We start from the raw sequence: 14,923 nt of genomic DNA on the forward strand, positions 1-14,923 counted from the left end.
AAAAATGAGTTTGGCATATAAAAGTTTCATCTGTTAAGGATTTTTGAAAAATGTTTTTCCTTTTTAATGTACGACTGCTCCTCTTTTAATAATCAAAACCATTACATTTAATTGATTAATTCTAAAGTAAAAATTATATTTTTCATGTGAATTGGATAGATTTCAGGAAGAAATGGGAGAATAGTGCAGCGGGATCTATAATCGATATGTGAACGGAAAAAAGAAGATTCTGTAAATTATCATTTTATAGCCATCCGTAAAGCAGGTTAAATTTTTTTAATGCTGCTTTTCCGTAGCTAAATATTATGGATGCTGTCTCAATGGTTTTTGTTTGTGATCATATTACATAGGTCAGCAATCCTATTCTCGAGCATAAGCTTTTAAAAAATCGGTAAGCAACAATTTCTATAATTATCTGAAAATATGAATAATATGTAAATAATTGTAGCTACTCCTCAAAAGTTGGAAAGAAAAAAATTTAAGTTTTCGCGTTATATTTGATAAAGCTTACTAAATATCAAAATTTCTCTGCAATTATTAGCGAACGCAAATTTTCAAACTGTCGTAGTTTAAGCGGCGCTTTTCACTCATTTGTCTAAATAAGTATGTCAGGTTTATTTGATTAACCATAGCTGCAATTTTCCATAGGTAGACTTTTACTTATAGCTGAATTTCAGCCTTTTGTTTTATAAGTTAAAATCTGTAAATTTAACAGTAATCCTCCATTGTTAATCCCCCCTCACAGGCACACTTTTTTACACCCTAGTGATTTGGTCTGACTTCCAGATTCTCCTCCTCTCAGTCTACTGCTCTCTGCTGTCGTTCTTCCTTCCCTCGACGGCAAGTGGGGGACTCTCCATGAGAAGCTGTCGCAGCTCTTCTAACTTTTCCTTGGACAACCAAAAACCCCACGTGTTAGCCGTGCGTGTCGACCCATTAGACGGGCGGTGCACTGTGGTTCCCGGTGTATCAATCGGCCGGTAGCTAGCCACCTAAGTGGTTAGTCTGCTAAGGATCAAGCGAGGGTGATTCCCAGCCTATAGGTACCGATTAGCACTAAGAGGATGCCGAGCCGGAAATTTCCTTCCCTTGTTGGGCTCCGTGGTGGGCGGTGCCGTCGGGCCTGAATCCCCATCAATATCGTATGGACAGAAAAAAAAAAAAAAAAATCCCCGCATCCCTTTAGTGGGCAACACTATTTCGAATCCTCAAATTAACCATTTTCCAGCTTTCTTTCTAATTCATCGAGTATCTAACACAAAAATCTTTTCATAATGTATCCCCATTTCTTGTCGAGAGAGTCATTTCTGGAAGTGTTCGTGAATTGAAATCCACAAAGAAGCAATTTGCTGGTTGAAGTTGGATCCTCCAAATAATATGACAAATAGCTAAGCTTAAATATCTGTCTACAATTCCTATTCAAGTTAGTCCCCACCTGACATTAAACTCCACCAAAGGAGTTATATCTTGCGGAGAGCTATTCAATGTTTCAATTGAAGATATAACTAAAGAAATAAAAAATCAGAGTGACCCATGTACGGAGTATTTCCATACGGAGGGATGGCCAGCTCCTAAACACAAAACATTTAGTATTGACATTTGATTCCCCTAAATTATTGCAGCACATAAAAGCCGGATATATGCGCATTTCTGTCCGAGAATGTATTCCAAATCCATTACGCTGTTTTAAGTGCCAATGCTTCGGCCATTCTAAAACTTCTTGCCGCGGAACTCTAACATGCGCCCGCTGTGCAGAATCTGGCCATGACAGTACTAACTGCTCTGCCGAAGAGAAGTGTGCGAATTGCAAAGACCAGCACGCTTCTTTTTCTCGAAACTGTTTTTCTTGGAAACAGGAGAAAGAAATAATTTCAACTAAAACCAAAAATAAAATCTCTTATCAGGAAGCCCGGAAACTCAAAATCGAAAATACCTGCAGCTGGAATCAATTACGCTTCTGCTGTTAAAAAAATGTCGGCTACCATATCCACTCAGTGGGATCTGACTGATCTATCTTCTGGTAAGATTTTAAAACCATTAGATTCTACTCTAAGAGCTCCTAGTCCAGTTAACTTGCCAAATCCTTCGTTTGTATCTGTTGCAACAATCACTGACGTATTATAGTTCTGGTGCTACAAGCACAAATATCATCTGAAATAAGGAAGGTACAAGTTTTAAATTCTATTGCAAAATACTTAAAATGTTTTAGTATAAGATAAGACCCATATAAAGCACTGTATATAATGAAAATAAATTCAACAAAATTTCCAGGTACCATTTAAATTTTTGATTAAAAATGATGGTAGTGTCTATCAGTAGCAATTTCTTAATTGAAATATTCGTAATTTAAAGCTGCTTTTACAGAAATATCTATTTTATTAAATGATAATACTTTAAATGAAAAACAGTTGTTTTATTGCGTAAGCACTTGTTTAAGCAACAAAACACGTCAGTTTTCTTATTGTTCAGTGTATCTCATCAAGACGGCTCAAACTCGGCACAGTCAGATTCCCACCTTAGAGTACTTAAAAATCGTCCAACGAACTTACCTCTATGACCCACGGTATCCGAGAAAATGAGAGAGAAAAGTATGAAGCTGTATCTGGGGTACGAAAGAAACTACATTAAGAACACGAGAAATGTATCTGCATGTGTTACATAACAGGATATTCACTCACTGCAAAATTTTCCAAATATTTCACTGTATTCCAAAGATTAGAATTTTGTGCAAGAAGAAATAATGAGATCAATTCATTCTCAAGTGACAGTTAGCAAATAGTCAGAACAAATCTCAATAATTTGTCTATGACGATATGATATATTTATTTCGTTTCGAAGGCGGATCCGTTCATAACATGATTATAATGACCATAACATAGAACTCATTTTGTATTGAATATTTCATATAATAATCATATGGTTATCAAATCATCAAAATCATACAATATCATTTGTCTGATTTTTTTTTTCATTATTTCTGAACTATTAGTTTAGAAACATTATTTTATTTAATACCATTTTCAAATACTTTTCAGGTTGCTTTGTTAGCAGAATCAATTTCTTGCTATTCGTTTACATCATTGGAGTTACTCTAATTTGAATTACAACAATGTTAACATTACTTTTTAAAAAGTAATTTGCCTTGATGTATTAGCTATAATTTATAAATATATCCACGAGTGTTCTGAAACATTATACATTTTTATTTATAATACGTGGAAATAGAGAAATGCAGTTTATATAATTCCAATTTGTTTTATTATACACGACCCAACAATCTCAGTTCTATACATTTTACAAGAAAGGAAATTCGAACAGCAGATCCAAATCAAATTATTTTTCTAGCCATGGAAGTATTGTATTTATCAAACAATTTCGAAGTGTATTAAAAAACAAGGAGATATTTTGATCTTCAAACATTTACTATTTTCCAAACCAACTTAGTAAGAGTTATAATTGAACAATAATTTTTTCTGTATCTATAGACTATGATACATTTTTTCCTTGGCCCATTATTATAAAGTATGCTTGATTCAAATTTTGAGATTGTGAAAGTTGTTAAGAACTTATTTCATATTTCAAAATGACAAATGTATTTTGACTGTTGTGGATTTTAGAATGAATCCTTAACTGATGGAAATTCAAAAGCAGCATCAACTTACTACTGTTACTTTTAATTGCCATTCATGCAATTATAGTATTTACTTAACTGTTTGAATCACTTTTGATAGGATGAAATATCTGAATTTAAATTTGAGCTGTTTTACTAGTTTGAAATGTGACATTGAGAAAGTTCCAATAAATCATTTTACTGTATTCAAATACCAGAAGTAGGAAGTGCAGGAATTTAAAAATAACACTTATGTCAATATAAATTAATATTTAGTAAAAGCTATACTGCAAAATATCTGTTCAGGCAACTTTTAAAATTCCAAGTACAAGTCCATTAATTAAAAGCAGGATGCTTTCTTACTATTCAATAAACATTACTTTGGGAAAAAAATTACCATGTTATGTCTTAGGTATATTTTAAAATTTGATGGCTACATTAAAAAAAAAAAAAAAAAAAAAAAAGCAGTTTGTAAATTCTTAAGTGAATAAAAATTTAACTGGTTAAGATAATTTTTTTATTTGTTAAAAAAATAACAGCAATTTGAATGAAATTAAGTTGCAAAATATAGTTTTTGTCAAGAATTTTTTTAAAATAAATGAAACTTGGAGATGGCAGTGAAAAAACCGTAAAAATTTAGAAAAAGTATTTTCCACATGAAGAAGAGATTTATTTTCCACCAATACAATGTTATTACAGAAATTATAGTACATAAAGACATAGCCATAGTATGTATTAAATAAAAAAAAGTCTTGTACAATGTAAAAAACCAAACAAACACACTGCAGCTTAAATAAATAACAAGTACTAATTGTTTAATAGCATATTTAGAGATTCGTTCAATGAAATAAAACTATCTATTAAGCGGACTTTCACAGAGAAATCTGGTAAATTATTAAGAATGATAAAAAATAGTTAATAAATATAATCCTTAAAATTTTGTTAATTTCTTTCCATATAATGTAGGAAAATAACCTAAAATTACAATGATAACTGAACAGAAATATTTCAGTTGTGGAAGAAATCTCTGATGATATGCCCAGCCGTAGAAGACATGTGGCATATTTCATAACAATCGACTCCACTGAAAGCTATTACAAAAAGATCAGTGATATCTGAATAATGAAATAAGCTATGTTATGATCCTATAGTTAATTAAAACTTTATTTATTATGAAGCTTTATTCCACCAAATGAAAAAGTAGTTGATGTTTACCGGAAACATCCTAACATGTGATACCACCCATCGTTACACAATCTCCTGCAGAGGCTCTGAAGTTAAACTAAACAGCAACCTACAGAAGAAAAGGGGAAAAAAAAAAAAAAAAAAGAATATACAATATTTGCCATTTTTATATAAAATATCTAAAATTTTTTGATATGAGAGTGTTAAAATTGAACAAGCATTCTAAGGTTTAAAAAAATTTTAAGAACCAAAATAATTTCTATAGAATGATTAAACCATAGTTAAAATCTTTTACTTGATTAATTTTCTATATTAGATAGAAAACAAAATAAATTTCATATATAAATATCATTACTTCTTATGGGCTTTGGAAGCTTAGGAGTAGATTCCTGTTACACGAAATGAGTGGAATGTTTTCTAGGACTTCTTTATGATATATAATTACCTATAGATATATTAGCAATGCATAATTTGATATCAGCTACCCAAATGAGAGATCTGTGCTGGATCAGTTTTTCAACAAACATCTGTAGATGCTCAATAAAAAAGAAAATTCTTTAAATAAATGATATCATTTCTGTGCGGAATAAATAGTTTAGCTCAGAAAGTTTTCAAGTAATTGAGAAAACTAAATTACTTAATTAAACCCCGCAATACAGAATATAAATCGTTTTTCATCACAATGTTTATTAATAATAATCCGAATTTGAGAAAATGTATGGATGTATGAACATTCGCTATTTTCAGAGAAGTCAATTTGACATGCTATCAAATTCAGTAGACACAATTTGAAAAGAGATCCCCCCCCTAAAATAAATAAAATTAAGAATTCATCAGAATTTTATCTCTTCTCGGTAACTTCTGCAAATGTTCTTAAATAGAAATGATGTTATTCACACTTTTAAAATAAATTTCTGATATGAATTTATTTTCTTTTTCATGTAAAAGGCAAATTTAACAAGCTTTTAAATTATTTTTATACATAATTTGTAAAGATATTTCTTGTTATTGCAATGGAATTCTCAGATTATTCACTCTCATGAAATTGAGATTTTTCATCTGCTTATAAATTATAATAAGTCAGCCCATGCATTTTCCTTTATTTTATATTAGTTGTTTTCAACTAACAAAAAATTAATTGTAAATAATTAAACAAAAAAATAATGCATAAATTAACGCTATTAATTCGATAGTTGAATCATCTGGGTGCTAATGGCAGCTATTATATCTATAAATAATAAAATTGAATGTGTATGTGGCTGTTTACACCCAATATCCGAGATCAAATGATTTAGATTTACCAAATTTGAAACAAAAAGTAATTTTAAAGAGAAGAAATTGGCTTTTAAAATTTTAATTAAATTTAAACATAGTGCTTTAATTCGAGAATTTTACTTCAAAACATTAAAAAGGATAATAGTATAAATGATGTTAGAATAGAAATGATGAAAACAAAAACAGATCCATTCCAATCCGCTGTAGTAACACTTTTCGGAACAATCTTTTCCAAATCTATCAAGGCTTGGCTTACTCAACAAAACATGCATCTATTTATGCAAAAGTCAAGACAAGACAAAATGTTTTCTTTTTCTCCTCCAACTACAACATACAGAAATTATCTAGTGCGGCAGAAGTGCGATGAAAAATACATCAGAGCTGCACATATATGCAAGAAACTTGCAGTTCCAGAGTTGCCACTCAAATCTGGAAAAAATATTCCCTGTTTTTTTCCCTGTATTTATATTCAAGATATGTGGAAATGCGCGAAATTTAATATTAAATGTAATATTAAAAAAACATGACAAAGCAAGATTACTTTTTCTTCTTTTCATTTTTGTCAGTTCACGTATCTGGACATCAATTATTGCAACTTCTGCTGATTTTTCAGCCATTAGTTTCATCGGCATAACGACAATTTTTTAGCTATTTCCGTTTCAGTGAACATATGTAAAAATATTTCCGATACATCACTGTATGATTGAGAACACAATGTGACGCAACAAGTTTTAATGTTCATAAAAATTCAGCTTTCAATGATTATTTTTGATCTAAACTGTTTGATATCAGTTTATTTTCGGACATTAAATCTGACGTTCTCGGATTTGACATGTCATTTTTTCTCGTATTTCTTTTAGATGCCAAGTCCACTATCAATTGAAGACTCTTTTGAACTAGCAGTCAGTCTTGTATGTTTTCCTTTTTCGGCCTGAATAGTAAGTGCCTGTTTTCTCATTTTACTCGTGCTTATTCCTTTTTTTACAAAATGAGGAGTACACTAAAAATGTGTTTTACGTAACATTTAAGCAAATATAATGCAAAATCAGGATTGATTTTTTTTTCTCCTTCCAATTCGTATTAATACGAATTTTGTGCAGCTCGTAGTTTTAAACAATTCTTTAATCTGAAAAATCTCACAGTTTCCTCAAATAATAAATAACCATTCAATAAACTCAAGTATGGTAGGTTAAACACCACCGCGCTGGGTCCGCAGATTGAAAGCCCTCGCCAGAGAAATGTATACTATTTTTTCATGCAGTTAGAGAAATCTCGGGCATGCTCATTAGCAGCAATTCTCGAATCGCAGGGAAAAAGAAAACCGTCTCGCAAATCGAAACTGAATTGATCTATACAGAAAAAGAGGGGGGGGGGGGGCGAGTTTCCGCATTACACAATAGCGAATGGTATGGTTTAGTTTTTGGTAGCTATGACAACGATTTTTTAATCTTGCATTCTTTCGTGTGCGGCATTTTTTTCAGATGGGAAAAAAATAACTAAGAAACTTAATTTTCCCTACGTTTTTCGGTCGATTTTTAGATGCCTTTCTCCCGGTGGCGTGGCAACCCTGACTTCAATGAACAAATCACTCATAAGAGCTTAAAGCCAAATATTCAGACTTGCGAAGCAGTAAGGGAAGAAAAGAATACTTTAAATTAAAACACAATTCAAGGAGATTGTACAAAGATTATAAGTTTTTTGCAGCTAAGGATTAAATAATTTGGTAAAATCAATCTTTCTAGTTAAAATTTTAAAAAAAGGGGGGGGGGGGGGAGGGGCATGCATCTTTAAAATTGAACTTAGTTTTAAATTTTTTGCATTTATTTATTTCTCACCTGGAAGAGCCATTTTTCTCCCTCTTGCTTGCTTCTCGTTTGTTCATGTTCTTCGTAACTACTCCCAACGGTTTCTCCAAACGCCTGCAAATCTCCACTGGTTCCTCGCTTTAGCTATATCCAGCTTCCGACTCACTACTATGCAACTGGCTACTCCTCACACGACTCGATGCGACTTCTACGATAAACACCAGGATTCGGCACACAGCTCAATTTAACAATCGTTTGAGCTCCACACAACGCTTCGCTGATCCTATTCGAGTCAAAAATTCTTTTTTAATTAAGAAATATTGGTTTTGCAGATATTTTTTTGATTACTTCTGAATCCTTTCATTTCTGAAATAAAATATTTCCTTAACACCGATCTCCATGTCTTGGCAGAGAAGAAGGATTTTTTTTTAATTTCAAAAGATTTTAAATTTATTTCAATTTTAAAACGTTTCACGTCAAGTAATGCTTTTAAATTTTACTACCGACAGATATTAAAATTTTATCTTCAGAAATTATCCTGAACACTTATTCTCATATAAATGAAATGGCTTAATAATATTTCTAGTATTTTAAGCAGCCACTGTTTAATACTTGGTAGATTTCAATATTAAATAGCCAGGTCTTAGATAAAAAAAAAATTATATTCTCTTTCCACAAGTAATGTTATTTACTGGATTTCAAACCATAAGGTTCTAATTAATACCCAAACTTCAACCCATATTACTTCGTCAATGGCGCCAAGTTCATCCTGATCATTTATAGCGATAGCAATCCAATAGAATAGTTCAGATAAAGAGCAAACAAACAGAAAAAAAATATTATGGGCAAATATCATTAAATGCTGTATTACAATTTCCACTACATATGTTCCAATCTGATTTTTTCAGATCTTAGCTAATTTTAATATAATTTTGTCAAATATAATTCCACTTCACAATCGCTTTGAACCATTGATTTTACACTTACAACAAACAATAAATGTAACATGTATTTAGGGGGGGAAAGACGTATTTCAGGTTATCTAGAATCAATATAACACAAGAATTTTTGATGCTACATAAAGATGTCATCAAAATCTCCGAAGTTGGCAAAAAAAAAAAAAAAATCACCCAAAATGATTTCTCACATAAAATTTTGAGATACAAATAACGAAAATCTGTAAGATAATAAAAAGTATATAAACAGAGAAAAGGCATCAGATAAGTTCCAACAGTATCCAGATCTTAAATATGATAATACATAGCCAATTATCAAAGAGAATCTTTTTATAGAATTTTACCAAAAGATGTCGATCAATCAATGCATTCCAATTGAATATTGCGTGGAAACAAAAAGAAAGTTTTAAATAAAAAATTTTAATTTAATAATTGCAATTTTGTAAAATTATGGAGTATAACGGTTATTTTCCTGATTTGCAATTACTGATGTTTCTCGACTAATTTTAAGTCCAGATTTTATAGGAGGGTAAAGGAGGTAAAGAAAGATAACAGATAAGATACTGAAAATCAGATAAAATTGACAGGTGATTTCCATTAAAATGAAGGGTAAAATTTGCCATGTTCCATTAATCGCCTTAACGATACTTTCAGATAATTTGGCTTGCCAACTATTGATTTCTGAACTTCAATACAAAAATATTTGCTTTCAATCTTATACCAGCAAAATATCATATGTATCATTACATACTCAGTAAATTACCTTCTATAATCAGGAAACGACTAAAACATGAGGAATTAAAAGTACCCAAAGTTTAATTCGAATATTTACTAGAATAAGGCATTATTCACAATTCTAAATTTCCAATCATAATTTCGATTCATCTTGTAAAGAGAAATGGACAGCACTTGGCACATGTGGCCATTTCCATACATAAAATGCTGCTATAATTCTGGTTACATATCTATTGCCATATATTCAAGATTTTTCCAAGGAATTAAATTGCAGTTTGTTTCTTAATTAGATTCAATTATAGCAATCTATGAATTGGATATTGAAAAGGGGGGGGAGGACCATTTCTACAGTTCAACAGTTTTAGAAAAAATATGAATGTTTGCTTAATGTGATAAAATAAAGGTTAAATTGCAAAGTGGTTGATTGTCTAAAAATCATTTGTATTCACCTATCACTTTAGGTCTAGCTCTTCCTTTCCTGCCAACCTTTGAAACAGATTTGTATTGGTGAAAATATCTTGCATGATTAATTGACATTTCGTACCTTATTGTTCTCATGATTGTTGCTTTCACTTTTGTTTCCATGAATTACTGGAAGCTTATTAGCTGTTATCTTTATTTTCAAATCTTCTGAAAACAAACTGAATTTTTAACTAATATAACAATTTCGAAAACAGAGTAGCAAATTTAGTTCATTATTCAAGGAAATTTGTTTATTCCCAGATCAATTAGTTCAGATAGAATTCCAAAAGAAATAAATTCACAAGGCTGTGTTTAAGTTGTTAGTTTTCCCAGCATTTTCTTTATTAATCTCTACAGTTTATAGTGACAATTTATTCTTTTGAAACATAACGTTGTGTTATAGAATTCTACATTCATTAAAAAAGTCTAATTATAAATGAAGTAAATTATATTATACTTTTCTTAAAATACAGATTTGTCTGGTATATGTTCACTGTGATGATTGTTTATCAATTTGTTTTACTCTAGGTTTTTCGACTACTAGATTAGAAACGATATTTGGATTAAAATACTCAGGAAAAATAGATCCCAAATAATCAAAATTGTAAAGAATAGCTACGAAAAATTTATTTTTAGTGCTATCCTTTTGCAAACAAAATTTGTTTAACAGCTGTTTTCCTCAGAAAGTGATAAATGAAACCAGAACATAGCACAGAGTTTTAAGTGAAGAGTTGACATTTGGAGTTTAATTAATATATATACATTAGAATAAGAGATAATATTTCAATATGAAAAATACTTATTTTTGTATTAAATTTCAGCTGTGCCCAGTTAATGCAATACAAAGGGCTTCTAAATTTTTTTTTTTTTATATATATGGCTTAGTTAAATTATTATACATTAACTAGTAGCAGTCTTTAATTAGAAATAAATCTCATATTTATGTCGAAAAGAATGCAAGAAAGAAAAAAATTCTTTGATTAGGAAAATCCATAATATATAACGAGGTGTTCTGTTGAAAGAAAATGATAAAGGAAAACCAGTAGGGAAAAAAAATAATTTGAGATAGTTCTGATGATACAATATTTTACTAAGTAAAAATAGATTAGTAACATGAAAGTTATTTTATTTTGTAGCAATATTTCACATAGAAAACTCTCTTCCTCCATATTTAATATAGCTCTTATTGCATTTATTGTTTAAGTGTTCAAAATATTCCAAATCAAAATTTTCTAAATATACCAAATATACAAAAATGAGAAAACTGCTATGTTTTAATAGTTTTGAGATTATAATATTTATTAACTTAAAAATTCATTAAGTAATAAATTATTAAGAAGACTGAAGAACAAATATAAGCATGATCAACAATAAACACATGAAAAGCAGATATTCTGTAAATACATAGAATTCTAAATTTAAAAGAAAAAGAAAAAAACTTTTTTTTTAAATACATATAATTTTTTTTAAAAATGCCATTTTTGATACAAAGTGAATGTGTTAAAATAATTACAGTAGATATAATTTTTCAGATAAGTTCAAATGCTAAATTACCATTGAAGAAAGAAGATTCAATTTTTTTCCTAAAATTCTGATTGAATCCAAAAGACCAATGTTTTAAAATACAATTATATCTAGAAACTAAAGTGGAAAAAAAAAAAAAAAAAAAAAAAAAAAAGGAATAGATACTGAAAACATTGGTGAATCATGCAAGATATTTTGACTAATGAAAATCTATTTTCAAGTAAACAGCCAAACAGTTTCAGCCAAACACAGATCATGGAACTAGCAATTGAGAATAATAATTACTCGAGTAGGAATTCAAGGAATTTCATAATTCACTGTTTGCTGAATATGACAGAGAATTTAGAAAATCAAAATGTAAAGTAAATGAGTGAAAATTTATTTGTTGTTTTGACATGGATAATAACAAATCAGCAAGTAAACTGACAAATCAAAAGTAACAGACATCAATGAATATGGACTGATAAATGGAGAAATATGATTTTGATCAAGTTAAATATTGATTCAATTCATCAAAAAATTTTAAAAAGAAAAGAAAAACCTCAGTTCTAATTTTAAAAAATATTTTGATTTTAATCAATTCAAATAGAAAAATTTATTCCAATCATAGATATAAAAGGAAGATGCAGAACATTTCAGTTAAAATGGTACATTAAAACTTTTTTAGCTAAATTCTCAAAAAAATGAATAAGTCACCCAGAAGCAATATTCAAAATATGCACTATAAAAATTCCTTGACACCTGAATTATTATCATTTAATAGTAATTTATATTCGGATAATTTATGTAATCATTTTAATTTTCTCATTTGAAATACTTTTTATAGTCATTTTTTGAACAAGCATTAACATTAATAACTTCAAATATACTAAACTCTTGCTTAACATTTTTAACAATATTTTGAAATATTTTGTTTTAAACTACTTAAAAACATTTTATTTCTTAGATGGGATAAATAAAATGAAACATACTAAAAATTTTAACAAATAACATCAATATGAAGAAAAAAAATTTGTTATAATGCCATGATATGCAAAGAAAGCTGCCTAAATTTCCTAGATGTGTAAAACAGGAAATTTTAAAATAAATTACTTTAATGTTCAATTTCTCTTTTAATCAGGAATGCAATTTGCTTTTATATTTTCATTAAAAGATGGAACTTGAATGTATTATTCTAAGCCACAAAAGATAAGCTATGCATTTTTACATGAAAATAATCTGTTTTCTTAAGTAAGTCAATTTAATAATATGGAATGCTTATCATTTACAATTAATCTTGGTCAACCAATGCAATTTTCTAAGTTTTGGCTCAAAATTATCCTAAACACAAAGGAGATCGGTAACAATAGAAAACAATGCAGCTATTAATGTTCTTTCAATCTTTCTTGTAATTTGATACCTGCAATTAAATTTTGCTAAACTACTGGATATGATTTTATACAAAAAAAAAAGGAAGTTTTTGTTTTAACACATTAAATAAATGATTCAAAAACATACTTTTCCATTTTTTTTTTGTCCTCTCTCTACAGCCTCCCTTATTACCACATGATGTAGTTCCACATCTCCAGGATGTTGCAAGGAATTTATAATATCACATTTTAACAGCAATTTAGCATTGCAGTTTCTAAAAAGTTTCAATACACGGAATTTCTCTCTAACATAGCTGGACAAAAATTTGCCAGCTACAAATTGTACTACTTTTAGCCATGAAGTAATAGACATTAGATTCTGCCATTCAATCTACAAAGAAAATAAACACAATGAATTAAGATCAGAAGATAATTTTTAGAAGACATATTATGATAATTATTCAATAAATGATTTAAACAATAGAATCCTATATAATAACATAATATATGCTGGCAACTTTTAGAGAGATTCTTTATCAGTATAAAAAATCTGCTCTGAAACATAAAAACTTTTTTAAAAATTGCGAAACAATATATCTGCCCTTTTCAACAGGCAATGAAGTTGCCAAAAATGATACAACTGATGCTAAATAGAATATTCCCACTAGTAAACTTTTACCCCTCACCCCATTAGAATTAAAAATTCTTCAAACTTACATTTATTAACATCTTTTTAATGTGTTGTGAATAAAGTCTACTTGACGAGTTTTGAACCAGTGAAAAGGAAACTTATTACAAACAGTGTATATTTTGGCAAATGTAATAATAAAATATCACTTTAATAATTGCTATTTCAAATTTTAAAAATAAGGGAGTTGCCTAATTTTCCTTATTTCAATACTTTTAAAATCTGAACATATTTCATTTTTAACTTCACGTACTAAATGTTTCATTCATTGTGTATTATTAATCATATTATGTAATATAATTCAGAATCTTCAATTACACGGATTCTAAAATATCAAAATATTATAAAGTACAGCGACACACTAAAGCTTGTATAATACCATTTGCTTAATACTTACAGTATTATTTCTGAGAACTTTTCTTAATTGAGACTTAAATGCATTCCATTTTCGATTCGCAGTAAACAGTAAACTTCTTTCCCAAATAAAAAATCGACGAAATTCTAAAGCATCACCCATATATCCGGAGGAAACAGTCATTATGTTGAAACCTAGGAAAAAGTAAAAAATTACATGCATCTCTTAAAAATAAAAATCATCTTCAAGTAATAATGAAAATATTGAAAAGGGGGAAAGTATTAAGATTATGAGAAGCTGCTTGATTAAATTTCTACAAAACAAAATGAATCAAAATATCTGTTTAAACCGAAATTGGGCAAATAATCTTTTCATACAGAGTGAAGATAAAAAAATTTTATTAAGAAAGAATTACATTATTTCTATAAGAATTTCCATTTTTAAATTAAAGACCTACCAGTGGGCTTTCTGAATTAAAACTTAACCGATCCACATAACGCTTTAATTAGAAATTGTTTCAGGCGCTGCTTTCAGATAACTTACGAAAATTAAAGATAACGAAAAGGTAGCGCTCAAAGTAATTAAAAATTCTTTTAATTGTACCTTTATCAATGTACAACAGCTACAATTCTGTAAAGCAGCTACAACAATTCAGTAATTTCTTCCGCGTCGGTTTGGTCAGCGTCCATGCGGACTTCGAAAGGCGTATTCGTGTTGATGCCAGAAACTTAAAATACGAAGCAAAATCTAACATAAATAAAACTGAAAATTTTTTTTTTCTACAAATAGAAATCTAAAATACCCAATAGTTTTATTTAATACTTTCTTCTAAAATACTATCAGACACAAGAAATGTTTTGAGTCAATTAGTGAATAAATAATTCATTTGTTAAAGTTAATTCTATTGAGGATGCATTCTATTGGATTTTGAGGATAATAATATTTCTCGAACTATAATTATACAACCAATATATTGGGA

At 29.2% G+C, this 14,923-nt stretch overlaps 1 long non-coding RNA gene across 1 annotated transcript; it reads right to left on the reverse strand.

Annotated features, from left to right (window-relative positions):
- Positions 1-4,290: 4,290 nt before the first annotated feature.
- Positions 4,291-14,658, reverse strand: LOC129958972 (uncharacterized). Its single transcript, XR_008783361.1, has 5 exons — positions 14,548-14,658; positions 13,987-14,138; positions 13,050-13,292; positions 7,906-8,158; positions 4,291-4,904 (listed from the first exon to the last, which is right to left on the reverse strand). It is a non-coding gene; the product is annotated as an uncharacterized LOC129958972 (long non-coding RNA).
- Between the last annotated feature and the right edge of the window lie 265 nt (positions 14,659-14,923).

The sequence above is a fragment of the Argiope bruennichi genome, chromosome X1 (genome assembly GCF_947563725.1).
Source record: "Argiope bruennichi chromosome X1, qqArgBrue1.1, whole genome shotgun sequence".
Classification (NCBI taxonomy): Eukaryota; Metazoa; Arthropoda; class Arachnida; order Araneae; family Araneidae; genus Argiope; species Argiope bruennichi.